This window comes from Panthera onca, chromosome C1, assembly GCF_046562875.1.
Source record: "Panthera onca isolate mPanOnc1 chromosome C1, mPanOnc1 haplotype 2, whole genome shotgun sequence".
Taxonomy (NCBI): domain Eukaryota; kingdom Metazoa; phylum Chordata; class Mammalia; order Carnivora; family Felidae; genus Panthera; species Panthera onca.
The window spans coordinates 73,142,660-73,163,546 of NC_138346.1; the positions used below are offsets into that span (position 1 = coordinate 73,142,660).

Below are 20,887 nucleotides of genomic sequence, written 5' to 3' on the forward strand. Positions count from 1 at the left end.
AAATAAATAAATGTAAATCAATCAATCAATAATTCACCTGCCTCTACTTACATACATACTCTCTCTGGTTTTTGTACCCTCACCTGTTCTAACACAGCTAAGCTTGAATAACCAGATCTATGTATGCTATCCTTATCCACAAAGTCTTTACTTGAAAGGGCTTTTTCTGCCTACATTATGACCAGCATGTGAATGAGTCAAACAGCATGACCAGAGATTCAGAAGAATCTACATTTTCACATGCTGTTATTTAAAAACAAAGATAAAAGCTCCAAGGCTCTACAAGAGATTCATTTCAAACCAACAGGCACCTGCAGATTGAAAGTGAGGAGACAGAGAAATATTTATCATGCAAATGGATATCAAAAGAGAACTGGAGTAGCAATACATATATGGGACAAAATGGACTTTAAAGCAAAGACTGTATTTAAAGACAAAGAATAACACTATATAATAATAAAGGAGATAATCTAACAAGAAGATGTAATGACTGTTAATATTTACTTACCCAAATGGGAGCACCCAAATATTTATTTACCCAAATGGGAGCACCCAAATACATTAAACAGTTAATAACAAACATAAAGAAACTAATGGATCAAAATACAATAATAGAAGGGGACCATAACATCCAGGACAGATCATCTGAGCAGAAAATTAACAAGGAAACAACGGCTTTGAATGACACACTGGACCAGATGGACTTAAGAGGTATATTCAGAACATTTCATCCTAAAACAGCAGAATACACATTACTTTCAAGTGCACATGGACCATTCTCCAGAATAGAACACCTACTAGCCCACAAAATAAACCTCAACAAATTCAAGATCAAAATCATACCATGAGTACTTTCTGACCACAATACTATGAAACTAGAAGTCAACCATGAGAAAAAACCTGGAAAGACCACAAATACATGGTGGTTAAACAACATGTTACTAAAAATGGATCAACCAGGAAATAAAATTTAAAAAGTACATGGAAACAAATGAAAATTAAGATGGTCCAAAATCCCTGGGATGCAGCAAAAGCAGTTCTAGGAGGGAAGTTTATAGCAATACAGGCCTACCTCAAGAATTAAAAAAAAAAAAAAGTCTCAAATAACCTAACCTTACACATAAAGGAGCTTGAAAAAGAACAAACAAAACCTAAAGCTAGCAACAGGAAGCAACTAATAAATATTAGAGCAAAATAAACAATATAGAAACTAAAAAAGGACAATACAACAGGTCAATGAAACCGGGAACTAGTTCTTTGGGGAAAAAAAAATTCAATAAAACGAATAAAACCTCTAGGCAGACTCACCAAGAAAACAAAGATAAAGTACTCAATAAAATCACAAATGAGAGAAGAGAAATAACTGCCAACACCACAGAAATACCAATAATCATAATTATTCAAAATTATATGTCAACAAGTTGGATAACCTAGAAGAAATAGATCAATTCCTAGAAACATACAAACTACCAAAACTGAAACAAGAAGAAAAAAAAACTTGAACAGACTGATGACCGACAAAGAAATTTAATTTTTTAATTGAAAAAATTCCCAGATGACTTCATGGCAAATTCCACCGAACATTTAAAGAAGAGTTAATACCTATTCTCAAACTACACTAAAAAAAAACAGAAAGGGAAGGAACACTTCCAAATTCATTCTATGAGGGCAGCATTATTCTGATACCAATACCAGATAAAAAGTCCACCAAAAAAGAACTATAGGCAGTGTCCCTGATGAACATAAATGAAAAAATTCTCAATAAAATACTAACAAACTGAATTCAACGGTACATTAAAAAAAAAAAAAAAAATCATTCACCACAAGTGGATGTACTCCTGGGTTGCAAGGATGGTTCAATATTCTCAAATCAACGTGATACACCACATTAGCAAAAGAAAGGATAAGAACCATGTGATCATTTCAACAGATGTAGAAAAAGCATTTGACCAAGTACGACATCCATTTGTGCTAAAAACCCTCAAAGTAGGTTTAGAGGGAACATACCTCAACATAATAAAGGCCATATATGAAAAAAAGCATAGCTAACATCATCCTATAGGGGGGAAAACAGAGCTTTTCTCCTAAAATCAGAAACAAAACAAGGATGTCCACTCTCACCACTTTGATTCAACATAGTAGTGGAAGTCCTAGCCACAACAGTCAGACAACAAAAAGAAGTAAAAGGAAACCAAATCAATACGGAAGAAGTAAAACTTTTAACTATTTGCAGATTACAGGATATTGTATATACAAAACCTAAAAGACTCCATCAAAAAACTGCTAGAACCAATAAACAAATTCAGTAAAGTCTCAGGATACAAAGTCAATGTATAGAAATCTGTTGCATTTCTATACATTAAAAATGAAGCAGAAGAGTAAGGAATCAATCCCACATACAATTGCTCAAAAAAACAATACGATACCTAGGATTAAACCTAACCAAAGTGGTGAAAAGACCTATACTCCGAAAAGTATAAAATACTGATGAAAAAAACTGAAGACAAGGCGAAAAAAATGGAAAGACGTTCCATGCTCAAGGACTGGCTAGCTCAGCAAGTAGAGCATGCAACTCTTTATCTCAGGGTTGTTAAGAGCCCCCACTTGGGTGTAGAGATTACTTACAATCTTTTTTTTTTTTTTAATTTTTTTTAATGTTTATTTATTTTTGAGACAGAGAGAGACAGAGCATGAACAGGGGAGGGTCAGAGAGAGGGAACACAGAATCCGAAACCAGCTCCAGGCTCTGAGCTGTCAGCACAGAGCCCGACGCGAGGCTCGATCTCACGGACCGCGAGATCACGACCTGAGCCGAAGTCGGCCGCTTAACCGACTGAGCCACCCAGGCGCCCCAAGATTACTTATAATCTTAAAACAAAACAAAACAAAACAAAAACAAAACAAAACAAAAAAACCAAAGTTGTAGTAATCAAAACAGTATGGTACTGGCACAAAAACAGACACACAGATAAATAGAACAGAGTAGAAAATCCGGAAATAAACCCAAAATTATATGGTCAATCTTCAACAAAGCAGGAAAGAATATCCAATGGGATAAAGAAAGTCTCTTCATCAAAAGGTGCTGGGAAAACTGGATACCAACATGGTAGACAATGAAATTGGACCAGTTTCTTACCCCATACACAAAAATAAATTCAAAATGGATTAAAGATCTAAATGCAAGACCTGAAACCATAAAAATCTTCAAAGAACACAGACTTAAGTAACCTCCTTGACATCAGCCCTAGCAACTTCTTTTTAGATAGGTCTCATGAGGCAAGAAAAACAAAAGCAAAAATAAACTAATGGGTTTACATCAAAATGAAAAGCTTCTGCACAGCGAAGGAAACAACAAAAATAAAAGACAACTACAGAATGAGAGAAGATATTTGCGAATGACTTAATGCAATACAGGGTTAGTATCCAAAATATATAAAGAACTTCTACAACTCAACACACAAAAAACAAATAATCCAGTTAAGAAATGGGCAGAAGACAGGGTGCCTGGGTGGCTCAGTCAAACATCCGACTCTTGGTTTTGGCTCAGGTCACATTTCGCAGTTTCATGAATCTGAGCCCTGCATCATCAGGTTCTGTGCTGGCAGCACAGAGCTCGCTTAGGATTCTCTCTCTCTCCCCTTCTCTCTCTACCCCTCCCCAACTTGTGCTGTCTCAGTCTCTATCAAATAAATAAACTTAAGAACAAACAAACAAACAAAAACAAAAAAAGGAATGGGCAGAAGACATAAACAGACATTTCTCCAAAGAAGACATACAGATGGCCAACCCATGAAAGAATGCTCATCATCACTTACCAGGGAAATGCAAATCAATAAGCTATCACCTCACACTCGTCAGAATGGCTAAAATCAACAACACAAGAAATGACAGGTGTTGGCAAGGATGTGGAGATAAAGGAACCCTAGTGCACTATTGGTAGGAATGCAAACTAGTGCTGCTACTGTGGAAAACAATATGGAGGTTCCTCAAAAATTTTTAAATGTAACTACCTTATGATCCAGCAATTGCACTACTGGCTATTTACTCAAAGAGTACAAAAACACTAATCCAAAGGAATACATGCACACCTATGTTTATATCAACATTATCAACAATAGCCAAATTATAACTGATGAGTGGATAAAGAAGATGAGGTTATGTATACACACACACACACACATATATATATATATATATGTATATGTATATATACATACACCTACATATGTATATGTATATACATACAACAGAATATTACTCAACCATAAAAAAGAATGAAATCTTGCCATCTGCAACAACATGGAGCTAGATATTAAAATGCTAAGCGAAGTAAGTCAGAGAAAAGGCAAATATCTATGATTTCACTCACATGTGGAATTTAAGAAACAAAAATGAGCAAAGGAAAAAAATGAGAGAGACAAACCAAGAAACAGACTCTTAATTATAGATAACTGATGGTTACCAGAGGGGAAGTGGGCAGGGAGGGGTGAAAGAGATGATGAGGATTAAGGAGTGCACTGGTAATGATGAGCACCAATCGGTGTATGGAAGTGTTGAATCACTATATTGTACACTTGAAACTAATATAAATACTGTATGCTAACTAAATGTAATTATAAAGTAAAAACTTAAAGAGAGGCTCATCTGAGCAGTCAATTATTGACATCCACAACTAATCATTTCCCCCAAAACGCACCCAAATTTTAGAGCACTTTTTCTTCTGCTATCCCACCTGTTTCTCATAAGAACTCTGGGAGGATAAGCAGCATGATCCCACCATCCTAACCTTGGCTACCTAGCTAATGCACATCTAAGAACCAGGAACTGAACCCAGATAAAGCCACAGAAGACATGGTCCATGGCTTTGCCATTAAGAATCTTGTCTTTACAGATACCATATGGTTTCACTCTTATGTGGATCCTGAGAAACTTAACAGAAACCCATGGGGGAGGGGAAGGAAAAAAAAAAAAGAGGTTAGAGTGGGAGAGAGCCAAAGCATAAAAGACTGTTAAAAACTGAGAACAAACTGAGGGTTGATGGGGGGTGGGAGGGAGGGGAGGGTGGGTGATGGGTATTGAGGAGGGCACCTTTTGGGATGAGCACTGGGTGTTGTATGGAAACCAATTTGACAATAAATTTCATATATTTAAAAAAAAAAAAAAAAAAAAAGAATCTTGTCTTTAGCAGTGCCTGGGTGGCTCAGTTGGTTAAGTGTCTAACTCTTGATTTCGGCTCAGGTAATGATCTCACCGTTCTTGGGATCAAGCCCTGTGTCGGGCTCTGCACTCACAGCACAGATCCTTCTTGGGATTCTCTCTCTCCTACTCTCTCTGCCCCTTCCTCATTTGTGTGTGCACTCTCTCTCTCAGGATAAACGAATAAACACTTTTTTAGAAAGTCCCCATTTAAAAAAAAATCTTGCCTTTAGCACCTACTATTATGAAAAAATATAGGACACACAAATTTGAATAACACCCAGTTCCTCAACAAAGTCAACCTACCAACCAGAGGTCTACAATGGCACTGTGGCATTATGGGAACACAGCAAGACATGGTGACATGGTGTTAAAGGCTTTGGAGTCAGGCAGACCAACCCACAGGTTTAAAATCCCCCCATCCCAACCCCACCATGCTTTACTTGCCCTGTGATCCTAGGCCAGTAATTTAATCTCTCTGAACCTTAGAGTCCTCATTTATAACAGAGATAATATGCCACAGAATAGTTGTGAAAATTAGAAATAACATGACAACATATGTAGGCCTACGCTGAGCATAAAATGTGTATTATATAAATGGTCACAATTGTCTCATGTTATTCTATCTGCTTATACAAACCAAACTGCAACTTTTAATACCTATAATATTTAAATGTCAGTGGACTGGCCTTTTCCTTTATTATTTAGGTTATTAAAGTGATAGAACTTAATTGCAAATTAAGATATGGGCTGACTGAGGGAGGATGAAGGATGAGTCACATTTCTGGCTTGAATAGTGCCAATGACCAATGTGGGAAAAGCAGACAGAAGCCTAGAGATGAGGTGCCTTGTAGAGGCAGGGGAGGGGGCAGGGATGCAAATATCAGAAATGGTGCAAAAGGGGCACCTAGGTGGCTCAGTCAGTTGATCATCCGACTTCAGCTCAGGGCATGATCTTACAGTTCATGAGTTCGAGCCCTTCATTGGGCTCGCTGCTGTCAGTGCAGAGCCACCTTTGGATCCTCTGCCCCCACTCCTGCCCCTCCTCCGCTCATGCTCTCTCAAAACTAAATAAGTCAGTAGTATCAAGTGCTACAGAAAAGTCACGCCAAGAGTCCTAGCAGAGGTCATTTGTAACCTTAACAAGAGCAGTTTCCATGAAGTTGAGGCAATAAAAAACAGATAATAGGCCATCTGTGAAGTCCTACTAAACAGTAAGATTCTTTGATCTTGAAAAGAAACCTATTCTCTGTCAAATCAATTAAACTATTAAAACCTCAAGTAACAAATTGCAAGGTTTTCTTCCAGAGAAAGGGAATTTGCAAAAAAGACATAGTTAAAAAACATTTAACTTGATCTTTGCTATTAAGCTCCTATCTACTTCCTGAAGATGGTCCCAGGGAAGGAATAAAGAAAAATTAGCTAATTCTCTACCACCAAGAAACGTCCCGGAAGGGGAAAAAAATGTATACCTTACTAAATAAATTTCCTGTCAAATAAATCTCTAAGGGCAATATATTTAAATTGCTATTTCAATATTACTTTGAAAATGGTGTCACCACAGGTCAAAAAGCTTTGGTTTCAATATGCAAATCTCTGCATACTTTGGGTGAAATTCCATTTAAGCAGATTTCCACCTGGATTTCTAAATAAGCCCTAACTCTTATTAAATTTAGAAAATTGTTCTTCAATGTCATTTTTTCTCGTTCTTTGTACACTTACAACCATAGAAAGTGTTGTCTCCCAGGCAATTTTAACTTAAAGTTATAAAATGGTTCTACAATACAAATTATGGCACAACAAGGGAATGTTTGGCTTGGCTGTATAAACTGGTTAAACTAGTTAGTAGAGTTCAAAAATAATTCCCCCAAACATCTGCTCAGCCTAAGAAAGAACTTCTTTGTTTTTAAGTCTACTCCACATACAAATATTTTTCAAGAAGTTATACACTATCACCTCTTGAGGAGCTTTTAAAAAAGCAAACATAAATAGTAAGGACTCCCTCCCCATCCTCAAAATTCTAGTTTAGCACACCTGGGGGCGGGGGGGGGCGGGGGGGGGAGTCCCGGTATTCTAATTTCTAAAGCTTCATGTTAGATTCTGATGTGTATTCCCCAGCCATGCTCCTTCTGACAAGCTTTACTTTTTGTCAGGATCCCCCAAAGTTTTAGGGGCAATGTGACCACTGTGTTCTTCATGGAAGAGTGAGGCATGGCAGGAGGGGTGAGTACAGGATATGAAATCCTGCCAGCAAGCCACACAAGACAGATGGCATAGTGCACCTGCACGTTGCATGCACGTTTCGAGAATTCACGGAAGTTTGGAGGCAGCTTTAACCTTGACCCTCATCTCCTATGGGGGCCCCTTCCACCACTCAGAGAGGAGAAGGAATATGGAGTGGTCTTCAGAACCCTCAGTCAACCACTCTGTCCTGGACCTCCTAGGGATTCCTGCTCCACGGTCTCAACTGTGAGCAGTGGAGGATAAATAACAACCCTCCAAGCTGGGCTCACTTAAGATGGGATTGAAGATTCTGTTCTCAGCCAACTCTCTTCTTAAAGGAAAGAGCGAATATTTGAGCCCTACTAACTGTTACACATTAGAGATAGGGAATATAACAATGTGAACAGAACGAAAGTTTTATGTATGTATTTTTTTTTTATCATTTGTTTATTTTTGAGAGAGAGATTGAAAGAGAGTAAAAGAGGGGCAGAGAGAGAGGGAGACAGAGGATCCAAAGCAGGCTCTGTGCTGACAGCAGAGAGCCTAACAAGGGGCTTGAAATCACAAAGATTTCATGCAAGATCATGCCCTGAGCCAACATCAGACGCTTAACTGACTGAGCCACCCAGGTGCCCCTGAAAAGAACAAAAGTTTTAGCCATCAGGAGCCTCCAGCTTCACCAAAACCCTTGAGGTAGGTATTTTTGTTTCAAAATTTACATGTAGAACTGCAGTACAGGAAAACAATAGTACAGAGTTCCTAAAGGAACACAACTAAACAATCCTCCTTGAAACCCAGAAAAGAGAAGAGACACAATTCAGAATAACTTAACAGGACTTCTGTATTTGCAAACTGTCAGCACTAAGGTATTAAGCTATTCACACAACACGTACTAAATGTTTTCACTGGAAAAGTACCATGCTAGGAACCATAAAGAGAGACCCAAAAACTCAGAAAAGTTCTGGAAAAAAATGTATTGAAGCATCCCTATTAACAAGAGTGTTTTCACCTAGTAATTAAGACACCAATTTTAAAAATTTCTTCTTAAATTTGACTAAAAAGCCAATTTACTTCCAAAGTCCTCAAAATTTTCAGAGAATAACCAATCTTGGAAAAGGTGGTCTGTCAGAGGATGGGTTTGCCATGGATCTCACTCACCTTGCCTCACCCTAGACTCCACTTGTTTGCAACAGAAAGAAGCTGGCTCACTCGGGGTGCACCCAGAAAGTTCCTCGGGACAAGTCAACCACAGAAAGCTAGAAAGAGAACTGGAAAAAAGACAACATGTGAGCACATTCACCCTAGGAGATGAGAAGCAAAGAGTTTACAAAACCAGCCACAACCTCCCTGAAACTCCCAACCAAGCCATGATGGAGACAAAAGAGACGTCAACCCATATACATACTCTTAACAGAGGAGAAAGCAGGTTGAGGGGATGGCAAAACTGAGAAAATTTGTTCTTTCTTCTGATGCCCTCTATCCAAGCTGACCGGGGACATTTACTGAAAGTTCCTTGTCTTGAGCAAGGTACTGAAGTATCTGTTTACTTCTCCTAGCTCAGGTTTTAAGTGAGGCTAATCGGTTTGCAACCCAGTACACAAAGACATGTTTCAAAGGTTTGAGATAAGGAGCCCAGAACCTCTCTAAAACACTCAGGGTGCTGATGTTCCCACACTTCCTGCCTCACTCTTCACAGATCCCAGCTCTGGACACAGCTCACTCTGAACACACCGCTCAATTTCACACCTCTGCTCTCCCAGGTCCCTCATCCTGAAGCACCTCTCTTGCACTTTGGAAATTAGTCATCCTCCACACACAGCTCAAACACCCCCACTGCATGCCCTGCCCCACACCTACAGTATCCCCCCACCAGACCGTCCTCTGAGCTCAAAAAGCCTCTCGGGGATCTGAGTTCTAGCATCTGTTTCCTTCTGCCTTGACCTCCCCTCCTACCAGTCTCCCCAGGGCTGGTGTTACCTGTCACCCCCTATCCCAACCTCCTGCTCTTGTCACAAGAAGATGCCAACGGCAGGCTTGTTGAAAGAAGAACTCCAATAAGAGGTTCCCCATGACTGACTCAGTCTCTTTCCCTGGGAAATGCTCTTCTACAAGGGCGCTATCCATGCTCAACCACACCAGCCATCAGGCTCAGTCCAAGTCAATGCCTTCGAGGCTTCACTGCCTAATAGGACAGAATCATGTGTAGTCACGTTTAGGCCAACAAAAGCACCTTGGCAGGGCAGCAGAATATAATAGGTTTGTGCATGCAAAGGCTGGGTGGAGGCCTTTTCTCCCCTTTAAGTCTGTTTAATGAGGAGCTCTAAAAGACATGCCCCCCTTGCCCACCAGGACTTCAAAGATGAGAACGGAGCACAGGAGCCTTTCTCTAGGAGGAAACCAGGGACAGAGGCAGGGCACAGGTTCATGTCTTCCTCCGCTTCAGAGACAACAGAGATCTCACTGAAGCAGAACGTGGAGGAGAAACCTACACGAACCAGGTGATCGCGCTTGGGTCAGATGTTTCCTCCAAAAGAGTCTCATCTCACGTCTAGTGACAGCCAACAAATGCTACCAAGTCTTCCAGGCACCCCAGACCTTTCTTCCACCAGGTTGCTGACCTCACTTGTAGTATTTAAGCATTCACTGCAGGACAGCACCACCTGGTGAACAGCAGCTCAAATATCTCAGGGCGTCTTCCTATTATTTGCCCATAATAGGGATCACCTGCCTCTCTACGGAGGGTTCTGGCAGCTAGGGAGGGAATCCATCTCACAGCTGGTGCGAGTACTTCAGCCAACCTCCTTTCTTAAAACACACCTCAGCAGAAAAGGCAGGCTTCTCATCTGTCCCAACCACAGCGACACACAAGTATAAAAGAATATCCATCACAGCCTAGACATGCCGGCTGTCAGGCAGACCTGCCCAGAGGACCCACAGATGTGTGGGCACCCTTAAAATTACATCTGTAACAGGTTATGCACACACTTTCCCTCTGGCCCCTTCTCCACCTAGAACAACCCATCTGTTACACAACTTCTGTAAGGACAGGGGGAAATGCCCTTTCTAAGTTCAAGACCACAAAGGCACCACTATAAATTATGGAGTTACAGTGGTCCCAAAGGGAGGCGGCTTCCGGTGAGAAGGAGGACTGTCCCTATAGTCTGTTTTTGTGGTGATGAGATCACAGAGTTTAGATTCTGTATTTGGCCCTACATGGGTTTTCAGGGCCATGTTCAGTAATTACAGAAAGGAAAAAGGGAGGTCAATGAGACCAGAGGAACTCTGAGTGGTGTTTGAGAAGTTACTTATAACTGCAGTTACATCACTCACCTACCCAAACTCAGAACAGACCCTATGCCTGGACTTTTCACCTTTTGTCCTTCAGAATCTGTATTAGATTAAAGTGGAACTGTCTACTTTTTACTTGTTTTTGTTTCATTATTCCTCCATTCAAAGGGATCCATTCATTTTCAATGCATAATCTGAAATTTGGGCCCAAGAAAGTTTTGAAAACCAAGCATTATGTGATAAAATATTCTCACGTAAAATCCAAAAGACCACAAAGTACACTTATTGGGAAAATTTTTATGGAACATAAAACATAGGAGTTTAGAGCCCAGGTGAATGATAACCCTCACCTGCCAATCACTAGTTTTTACTTTGCAGATCTAATCTCCAATTGGCTCCTAAAAAAATCAAACAAAAATAAAACAAACAATAAAACTTAAAATGCTTTTGAGAATTTTTAGGGTCTACTTCCTGCCAAACTTTCTTACTCGCTTTCAAGGATGAACAAAGAGACTCCCAAGTTGTTCATCCAATAGAAGTTAAGTATTCACCAAAAAATTTTCTTTTTTACCTCTCAAGTTTCTCCCTCAACGCTAGCAGTGGGCCTCTTCAGCCAACAAAACAAGGACTACTGTATGTGTTCATGGACTAAAGTGTGTGGCCACTCGTTCGTGTGACAGTCCACCAGCTCTGGTTGTACAGGGTTCTCTGCAGCACCGAATGCTGCTCCATTAGAACGTGAGGCCCAGAGAGGTGATGAAGGTCACAGCCTGCTGGGTCTGAGAGTTCACAGAGGTGCAAGTCACAATCAGCTAGCTGCATGGACAGAATGGAAAACAATACCACAGAAATGCTAAAGCAAGGAAAAGAATGTTCTCAGTTTTTTTTGTTTTGTTTCATTTTGAATGCTGGTGCTTAATAGAAAGCAGGCTTATATAAAGGAGGAAGACAGGGGGAAGGACAACCTGGGGACTCGACATGCATTTGAAACACGAGCAGCAAAAAGCATTATTTTAAAATACTACCTATGTTCATTCTAAATCCTGCAGCTTCCATTTCCCTTAAGACACATGTACAGCTAATATCATTACATCTAACTTACAGTGAGGTGGCCACCAGATCAGAATCTCCTGGCAAGCTTTAAAAGTTCTGACGCCCGGAAGAATGGAAACGGAATCTCCGGGGATGAGGCTCAACTGTTGATACTTCATAAAGCTGACCAGCTGACCTTAATGTATAGCCAGGACTGTGAACCACCGCCCCTGCCCTATCCCCAGAGTGTTTTCTTTTTTCTTGAAGGTATGGGGGCAGCAGTAAACATTTATGCCTAAAATAAGGGGTGGCAGGACAAACAGATGGACCGAGGAGAGGGCTGGAGGAAGCTGAAATGAGTAACAACTTGCAGCTGGTGATCACTAAAGTGAGTGCAAGGTGTGCCTGCAGGGCACACTCTCTCAGGGAGAAGACATGGGGGGGGGGGGGGGGGGGAAGCCTGGGTCATTCCCCAAGTACGCTCTGGATGGCCCTGCCATGGGGATGACAAGAGGTAACAATTCAAAGCTCATCTGTAAAGAACATCCCTAGGTTAAGTGTCTGGTATGTAAGAAGTGATTATATAACATGATGGTTTTCATATGTGAAGAATCAACTAAACTGTATTTACCGCTATGATTTCTCCTGGTCCTTTTGCTAACAGTATTAACAGGTTTGTTGTTGTTTTTCTTTAACTGATGATGCATATTTCCTTGCTCACCAAATCTAACAATGCACATACTCATTAAGAGATAACGCCTGGAGTTACAGCACCCAAAAAACAGAACTGCCCTAGACATAAAACCAGCTGGCTCATAAGGGGCTGAACCCAGATGTGATTTCAATTAGCATCATTATGTTCTATGACGTGACAGTGACTGGCTAGGGAGGAGAACGTGGGTATCAGGGTGAAGGGTGAGGACGGCAGGAACTGTCTCCAGTTGAGGAGCTTATTCTCATGTCCGTGTTCTTTAATTCTTAGGGCAACCTGCTCTCCATTCATCCTTCTGAAATGGTGACAAAAATCAGGCAGCCCAGCTTGGATGCCTCCTTCCCAATTCCTGTGTCTCATGGAGGAATTAATCAGCTTTGCCTAATTCATCCTTGACCAATATTTCCTAAAATATGTCCTGCAGGCCAGTGTACCCGAATGATCTGGGCCATCCCTGGAGACCACCCCAGACCACATAAGAAGGGGATCATACTATCTGGAGTAGTGCCCAAAAGTCTACATTTTAATCAACTACACAGACACAACAGTGAACCAGTCAAAAACTCTCCTCCATTTCTCCTTTGAAATGGGTTTACCAGATGCGCTGCTAAACCTCTCCATAACCTCTGCCACTTCCTCACTGGGGTTACATTCTCCCAGTGTGGCTGTTTTCTCCAATGTCACTGCATGGCCACTTTCTCAGATACCGCTTGGACCCCAGCACAGCCAGCTCAAAGTTCCTGACTCAAGTCACACCCAACGCAAAACTTCTCTAGTACTTTCACTTTAGGATTTCGGGTCTGTTAGTTCTCTCTCCCAACTACACATTCAGCTTCTTGAAGGCAAGCTCCACATAATCCCTCGGTATCTTCCACAGAGATCAGTCCATCTTAGGTTTCAAGAATAATGGTTGACAGACAGACCAATGGTTGACAGACCAAACCCTTGCCTCAGCCCTGGGTTTTTCCTTCATTCACCTTCTCATTTTCCCTGAGAAAAATTCATTCTCTCCTCTCCACAATAAAATTGCTTCAGGCACAGGTGGGGGGAAAATTTTACACACTATTGGGGGTAGTAGGAAAGGGACAGAAGTCATAAGCTAACAATCTCAACTATCCAGCAAATAGCTACAAACCAAAATTTAGTCTTTGCTGCTGCCAAAATCTGTGAATAAATTCACACACAGCTCAAAAGAGAACTCCCCAGCCTCTCCCCACCTTGATCCAGCAGCACCTTTTTCGCAGGCCCTCCTGAGAGCTATTTTACTCCTCTTTTAGATAGGATTCTAACAGGAGGAAAATATTTGGTTTCCCCGACCACCGTAAATTAAGAGGGTGGTTGGTGACTGCTAGATCAAGGCATAATGACAGCCCTGAGAAATTATGACTGACAGGAGACAATTTATAAAATCCCAAATAGTAGATTATAATTTAAATATAGTTATAGTTTAAATAGCCTTTCAATCCCCAAAAGTGTCCAAGGACACCAAAACAAGGCATTCCAAAAAAACACAATCAGTGGCCCTGAAAGATTATGCTGGGCACTAGGAAAAGGTTATTTCACTTTTAGTGGGTCTACAAGATACTCTGTCGAGGAGAGAAGATGCTCACATGGCCACCCTCTGTCCCTAAGACCCATGTGTTCTCAAAAATAAGAACGGGCACTGTATCCAACTGCAATGCACTGTCTCTATGCGGTCTCCAACAGCACTGAACACCAGGACAGACTTTCAGAGGCAGGAACACAACCCTCAGCATTGCCATTCTGATCAGAAACCTTCCATCTGGCTACTCCCATACTCTCCACACACTAGTCACTTCCCATCTATCTTTTCTTGTATTTGTAAGCTAAGCACCTTACCAGATTTAAGCATCCTTGAACAGGGGAGTCTGGGTAGCTCAGTTGGCTGAGCGACCAACTTCAGCTCAGGTTATGATCTCATGGTCCATGGGTTCAAGCCCCGCATTGGGCTCTGTGCTCACAGCTCAGAGCCTGGAATCTGCTTTGGATTCTGTGTGTGTGTGTCTCTCTCTCCCCCTCCCCACTTGTGCACTCACATTCTCTCTCTCTCTCTCAAAAATAAACAAGTCTTAAAAATTAAAAAAATAAACATCCTTGAGCACAGGAACACCATGTATGGACACCATGCCCCCCATCTCTGCATCTCACAGCTGATGCTCCTGACCCTGTGTCAGTTCACTTAATCTAGAAGCCCTATAGGCCAGATAATCTTAAGGAAAGAGGGATTTAAGAAGTGTGTTTTAAGATAGCCCAAGCATCTCTTCCTTTTTTTTTTTTTTTTTTTTTTTTTTTTTAATTTTAATTCCAGTATAGGTAACATAAGCCCTAGCATTTCTACGGTCTTTAAAGATACAGATTTTCCTGCTCTCTTAAGGAGCTAAAAAATAAAAGTTTAAATGTTAGGATTCAACAATGGGACAAGCTTTGGTTTATCTTAGAATCTAATCCATATGGGATATGGAGCCAAGGAATAAATTCTGCACCACTGCATGTACCTATCTGAACCACAAAGGTGAGGGTGAGTTTTTCCTTCATCTAAAAGCAACCCAACCTCAAATGGCTTCAATTAGTTATCTATTCAGAACTGATCATTGGGTAACTTCCCATTTTTGTCTTGATAAGTAATAGCACTCACAAGTACTGATTTGTTTTGGGATTAGTAAAGAGAGTACTTTAATGAACTTATTTTGTAGTTCCATAAATGAAAGGTCATGATTTACACTTTGTTCAAGGAATTTTTTTATCTAAAGTTAACTATCTACACTTAACTCTAAACTGAGTTAAAAACTAAATCTTATTTCCAGATTCACAAAAACAATTCTCAGTTTTGTTTCAGGCTCATTGTTGAATATGTCCCTTACATTCAGACCCATTCATTGTACAAACAGGCTACAATGACCTACCAGGGTACTGAGGATCTATTTTAGGAGGGTGGAGGTCAAGGTTGTCAGGACATCCAGGCCTAGTCTGCTGTTTTCAGCTTCTACAGCCCTTCCTTCCCACAGCTGAAGCCTCTTGACCCTTGCCCCACCCTCCCTGGCTGGCTCAACCCAGCGGGAATTTCTAGAATAGAGATTTAAACAGTTTGGGCCAAGTTGCTTTTGCTGCTTAACAGGCCCTGACCTTGTGTCTAGTGACTCGACTTCTTTCTCCCGCATTCCACAGGCCTAACTCACCCTCTAGCTCAGTTCTGATAAACTGCAAGACTCTGGGGGCTGAGGTGCTTCCTTGCTCTTAGCAATCATCCAGGGGACCAGAGGTCTTCTCTAAACCCACGGGGGGCATGAGTACCCATGTCAGGAGACTCTGATGTTCTGGGCCACTCTAGACCACTGTCTCCCAGACCACTAGCACTAAAGACCCCTGTTCTTTCCTCCTGGTACACTAGACTTCCTCCTAGCTGCACAGTAGGTCTGTTGCCCCCAATACATGTCCCCCACCACTAGGCGTGGAGTTTCAGGCCTAAACCGGGCCTCAGAAGGAAATTACTCGGATCACACAAAGCTGAGGGTCCCCTGGCCAGAACACAAATAAGTCACAAGATCTGGATCTTAACCTATCAGAAATTAAAATCCCAGCAACAAAACATCAACAAAGCAAGAGAAAACAGAACATGTCTGTTTCTATTAAAATATAGAATAAATGCATAAAAATGCCCCCATGCTGACCACGGGTATGCTGAAGCCATAACACCCTCATTCACTAATTCTAAGGTGAAACCTGAGGAAAATCAGAGAAATGGCATCAAACTGCATCTTCCCTGGATGGAAGGGAGCGAAAAGGCTTCTACAAACCACTCCAAAGCTAACACCGGTGGCTACTAAAATTACAAATACAAAAACAATGAGGTAGGTCTTCTCTCCACAGAAATCAAGTCCTGTTCTAAAACCCTGTTAACAAAGCTAAATTTATATATACATTTTTATCAACATCTGAAAAAAAAAAATCAGACATTAAAAACTCTAGCTAGCTAAACTGTATTCCAATTCAAAATAACATGAAAAACAGCAACCTTCATTTTCTGGTCAAAGCTTATTTTTGTAATACCTATCATTTTCTACAGAATTCTAGCATTTTCTGCTTTCTGCCACCATTTTATAGAAAGTCTTTTCCCTCTTGGCTTTATATCTTTGCTTTTTGATCTTGTTAACAATCCTGAAAATTCCAACCTTGCAATTTTTTCAGTCCTGGGAAGGAATAACACACAGTCATTTAAAAACCAAAAGCAGTGTCAACACTTCCTCAATGACACAGCTGCTGTGACTGACCAGTGAAAAAAAGCTTGTTTTTCTTTTTTTCTTTTTGGAAAATGATGACTTTGCCTCAAAATAATTCTCAAAGTTACTGAACACATGATCAAAAACAGTAAGGCATTAGTAAAGCAAAAAGTACTAACTACCTATGATAAAACACAGTTAAATAAATACATGAACAAGAGGGACTGTGGAAGGGAACAAAATTGTGTGTGTGTGTGTGTGTGTGTGTGTGTGTGTGTGTGTGTGGCATATATTCCAGCATTCCAGCAACCCCACTTCCAGGTATTTATCCATAAGAACTGAAATCAGGACCCCAAAGAGAGATCCATACTTCAGTGTTCATTTCAGCGTTACTGGTAATAGCCAAGACTGTAGAAGCAACCTAACTGTCCCCTGACAGATGAATGGATAAAGAAACTGAGGTACAGACACACATAGACTATTATTCAGCCCTAAAAAAAAAAAAAAAAAAAAAAAAGGAGGGGCACCTGGGTGGCTCAGTCAGTGGAATGTCCTTCACTCAGGTCATGACCTCACAGTTTGTCAGATCAAGTCCTGAATTGAGCTCTGCACTGACAGTGTGGAGCTTGTTTGGGATTCTCTCTCTCTCCCTCTCTCTCTGCCTCTCCCCCACTTGCACACGTGCTCTCTCCCTCTCTCTCAAAATAAATAAAATAAACATTTTAAAAAAAGAAGGAAATCCTGTCACATACTAAAACATGGATGAAACTGGAGGGTTATGCTAAGTGAAATAAGCCAGTCACAGAAGGTCAAATACTGTGTGATCCCATACTAGGTATCTAAAGTAGTCAAACTCACAGAGGCAGAAAGGAGAATGGCTGGTTGCCAGGGGCTGAAGGGAGGGGGAAACAGGGAAATGTTGCTCACTGGATATAAAGTTTCACTTGTATGAAATGAAAAAGTTGGAGAGATCTGCTGTACAACATTGTGCCTATAGTTAAAAATACTATAAAGCACACTTAAAAATTTGTTTGTTTAAAGAGTAGATCTCATGTTATGTACGTGTGGGTGTTTTACCACAATTTACAAAAAAAAAAAAAAAGAAGAAACAAGCTCAGCAATTCAGATTATGCTGGCTTCAAAGTTCCCATCCCTTCTACTGCTTCATACTGCCTTCATGCAAATGAAGTATATAGGATATAGATTAGCATATAATTAAAGGCCAGGAAGAATGGAGAGGGGACAGAGAACCAAAGAAGGCTCAAGTAGTTGAGGAAAGCATCAAAATGGAGGGTAACTCAGGCCAACCCCTGGAGGATTAAGCTGAGCATGTGGAGCCTGCAACGAGCCTGGCATGTGAATCTGGACAGACACTAAGCTGGTCCAAGCCAAGAAGGCATGCTAGGAAAGAGCTTTCAAAGGCTGCGAGGGTAATACTATGTAGCACGAACTCCACACTTGCAGCCCATAAATTAGTCACTGACAGCTAGAAATTGAAGCAAAACCAAAGGAACTGGTCAGAGTATCCTAAGCCATTTATAATCTAGCTCTCAGAGTCTGAGTTTTTCCAAATCCAGGAAAAGTACGTAATATAAAAAATCATAAGACACAGCTCTCCAACAGGGCCAGTCTGAGTTAAAATGATCAGAAGACCAAATAAAGTGTATGACATTTCTTAAGAAAGGAATAAAAATATGGTATTAGAGTAATGCCCCATTTATCCAACATCTCTGAAAAATTAGGTATGCTAAATAAAGTCATCTTTTAGATAATGAAATGGCTCCCTTTAAGTATAAAACCTGTATTAACAGGGAACATCTGCATGTGGACTGGTGTTGAACAGATATTATGGAAATACCCTTATTTTATTGTGTGATAATGGCATGGGGGGATCTTATCAATTAGAGATGCATACTGAACTCTTTACAAGTAAAATTATATAATGTCTGGAATTTGCTTTTAAAACAGTCCAAACATGGGCGCCTGGGTGGCTCAGTCGGCTAAGCATCCGACTTCGGCTTAGGTCATGATCTCTCGGTTTGTGGGTTCCAGCCCCTCATGGGGCTCTGTGCTGACAACTCAGAGTCTGGAGCCTGCTTCGGATTCTGTGTCTCTGCCTCTCTCTCTCTGCCCCTCCCCTGCTCACACTCTCTCTCTCTCAAAAATAAATATTTAAAAAAATTTTTTAAATAATAAAATGGTCTAACCACATAAAAAACAGTGAAGGGTTAGTAAAACAAGACTGGCAAAATAGTAGTGTTTGTGAAGCTGGTTGATCGGTATACAGCAGTTCATTATATTCTCACTATTTGTATGTTTTTGATGATTTTTATAATAACTTTTAAAAGCCCCAAGTTACGCATTTGGAATAGAATTTTCTCTAACATTTATAACCCTGACTCCACCCACCTTATTAGTGTACACAGGTCTCTCTCAACCTGGGGTATCTTTTTATTCCACTTGGACAAATCCTATTCACTCCCCAAGACCCCATCACCTTACGTTTACTCCAGAGAAGAGGTCTCAATTTTCCCTCTGCTCCCACTATATCCCATTCATCTATACTCTGTACCCCTTATGATACTGTCTTGTATTCACAGATGAAACCATCCACCCTCTTAGCCTGTCAGAAAGGGACCGTAGGGGCGCCTGGGTGGCTCAGTCGGTTAAGCGTCCGACTTCGGCTCAGGTCACGATCTCGCAGTCCGTGAGTTCGAGCCCCGCGTCAGGCTCTGGGCAGATGGCTCAGAGCCTGGAGCCTGTTTCCGATTCTGTGTCTCCCTCTCTCTCTGCCCCTCCCCCGTTCATGCTCTGTCTCTCTCTGTCTCAAAAATAAATAAACGTTAAAAAAAAAAAATTAAAAAAAAAAAAAGAAAGGGACCCTAATTTATCATCATACGCCCAGAGCTTGGCACATAGTACACACCAAATAAATATTTGGGAATATAACAAGACCTAACCTGGAGTCATCACAAAAACCCAGTTACCATCCTGCCAAGGGATCTCAGAAAAGCCTGGCAGGCTGCACAGCATGTGTTCTTCCCAAGCTGATGTCCTTACACAGCCAAGCATATCTACAATTTCCAGACTGTCATTTCTATGGAAAGAATCCTTGAACACATTTCAATGCTCACAATTCAAATGACCTCCAAATAAAAGAGCTCCTGGACTCAGGAGATAGGTGCACATAAACTCACATGAACTACGTCTTCTGGACTGCTCGAGGGCTTTTCTGCTTAATTCCAGAAGTGTAACTGTGTTCAGGATAACTAGATTGCCAGGTGATACATAACTGTTCCTATGCAGTATCTACATCTCCTGCCTGAGTGTAGACCACTAAGAACGCCAAGCTGAGAGAGGGTGGTACTCTAGCCACTCCCTTGACAAGCAGTATCACCTCAATGGAGTTGTGTCATCCCCATCACCCAACCTCCGCCACCAGTAGGCTTCAAGTCTTAATGATCCAAGAAGAAATACCTCCAAAGGCTGTTGTGAGCAAGTAACATCACATATATCCAACCAGGGTTTTCAAACCCATTTTGACATAGCAGAACTCTTTTCTTCTATAATCTTGAAATGCCGAAAAAAGACACCGATTAATTTATCTAGGAAAAATTTTCAGCTTAAGTTTTTAAGTTTAAACATTTAAAGTTTAAACATTTAAAAATGTTTATTTATTTTGAGAGAGAGAGTGTGCACGCGCGCGCGCATGAGCAGGGGAGGGACAGAGAGAGACAGAGAGAGAGAGAATCCCAAGCAGGCTCCTCACTGTTAGCACAGAGCATGTCGCAAGAGATGCTTGAGATCACAACCTGAGCTGAAACAAAGAGTTGGACGCTTAACCAACTGAGCCACCCAAGCACACCTCAAGTTTTTAAGTTTTTTAAATGGGAGTTTACAAGTCCCCTTTCCAGTCCTCAAACTTTGACCCAAGGCCTGTATCACATACTCTAGTCCTTAATTATATGCCACTCCATAGTGTTTATCCTTCTCTTGCATGTGGACCATCTGGTAAAGTAGAAAAGACAGGAATTCTGAAGTCAAAGTAATCTAGATTCTTGTGCTGGCTTGTCAATATCCTTCATATACTCTTTTTTTTTTTAAATTTTAGAGCAATATCGTTGGGGTGTGTGCAGGAGACATTAAATTTGAAAAAAACGTTTAGGGTTCGGCAATTCCTTCAGTTTTAATTTCAGTT

General features: G+C 40.9%; 1 protein-coding gene across 12 annotated transcripts in view; it reads right to left on the minus strand.

The window, feature by feature from the left end:
• TANC1 (tetratricopeptide repeat, ankyrin repeat and coiled-coil containing 1) overlaps nucleotides 1–20,887 on the minus strand; it is a 239,983-nt gene that overhangs the window by 175,947 nt on the left and 43,149 nt on the right. For 10 of the 12 annotated variants that reach the window (XM_078451248.2, XM_078451245.2, XM_078451251.2 and 7 more), the window contains exon 1: nucleotides 8,578–8,690. The exons of 1 other annotated variant lie outside the window; for it this stretch is intronic. The gene's annotated coding sequence lies outside the window, so the exon portion shown is untranslated. Of the gene's footprint in view, nucleotides 1–8,577; nucleotides 8,691–20,887 lie in introns of those variants that run through there. One more of the 12 variants, XM_078451241.2, reaches the window with a different exon arrangement.